Source organism: Cucurbita pepo, chromosome LG06, assembly GCF_002806865.2.
Source record: "Cucurbita pepo subsp. pepo cultivar mu-cu-16 chromosome LG06, ASM280686v2, whole genome shotgun sequence".
Taxonomy (NCBI): Eukaryota; Viridiplantae; Streptophyta; class Magnoliopsida; order Cucurbitales; family Cucurbitaceae; genus Cucurbita; species Cucurbita pepo.
In genome coordinates this window covers 8,692,262-8,693,487 of record NC_036643.1, presented here as the reverse complement: position 1 = coordinate 8,693,487, position 1,226 = coordinate 8,692,262, and the positions used below count along the sequence as shown (strand labels likewise).

At 45.7% G+C, this 1,226-nt stretch overlaps 1 non-coding gene across 1 annotated transcript; it reads left to right on the top strand.

Annotated features, from left to right (window-relative positions):
- Window positions 1–791: 791 nt before the first annotated feature.
- On the top strand, window positions 792–931 carry LOC111797790. Its single transcript, XR_002815615.1, has one exon. It is a non-coding gene; the product is annotated as a small nucleolar RNA Z247 (small nucleolar RNA).
- Window positions 932–1,226: the final 295 nt, after the last annotated feature.

The window sequence follows — 1,226 nt, the reverse complement described above, 5'->3', positions numbered from 1 at the left end:
TTAAACGTAGAATAGATCATATCTGTATATAGTAACATAATCTAGTGATTTACTAGTTTGTTACGAAATCTAAGATTTACTGATTTGTTACCAAATCTATGATTTCATGGTTTTGTAACCAAATCTATGATTTCATGGTTTGTTACCAAATCTATGATTTAGAATGTTATCTTTATTATACACATCTATAAATACATGAGGTCGTGACTCTAGGTCATCGTGCCATTCAATCTAACATGGTATCAGAGCCAAGGTTTATTTTTTAAATGTCTACCATATCTTCTTCCTCCTCTCCATCCACCATCTCCAACACCGTCTCAACTACCATGGCAACCTTTGGCCCAATCCCTCTACACCATGCTATCACAATTCGTCTAACCAAAAACAACTTCATCATATGGCGCGCCCAGCTCCTCCCCTACCTACGGAGTACGAAGCTTATGGGCTACCTCGATGGCACCAATGCCGCACCTGCCAAGCTGGTCCCTTCCTCAACTGCTGCTGGAGCTGACCTGGTCTCTAATCCAGCCTATAATCAGTGGTATGATCAGGATCAACAGGCCCTTAGCGGCCTTCTCTCCTCCATGTCCGAGGAGATTCGTCACGATGTGGTTGCTGCTACTACGTCTAAGGAGGCATGGGATACCCTGCAGCGGATGTTTTTGTCAACCTATGCTCGCACTATTCAGATTCGTGTTCAGCTCGCCACGTCCAAGAAACGAGATCAATCTGCTGCAAATTATTTTTGCAAGATCAAAGGGCTGGTCACCGAGCTGGCCGCCACCGGCTCTGCCTTGCAGGATAATAATGTGATCGCGTATCTTCTCGCTGGTCTTGGCCCTGACTATGATCCCTTCGTCACCTCAATGACTACCAAGAGTGAAGCCCTCACACTTGATGATGTGTTTACACATCTAATGACGTTTGAAGCTCGCCAACTACAACACCAAGCTGAACTTCAGTTAAATTCGGGATCTTCTGCCAATTATACTGGTCGTGTTGAACTTCAGTTAAATCCTTCTGCCAATTATGCTAGTCGTGATGGTCAACAGAAGAATCGTGGGCGTAGGGATCGTGGTCATGGTCGTTCTCAAGGTTATGCACCCTCTCGTCTTGCTGGTGATCGCGGTGGCCCATCCTTCCTGGCAGATCTGCGGCAAAGTGGGGCATACTGCTATCCGCTACTGGCATAGGATGGATGAGTCCTATCAAGATGAACCTTCTTC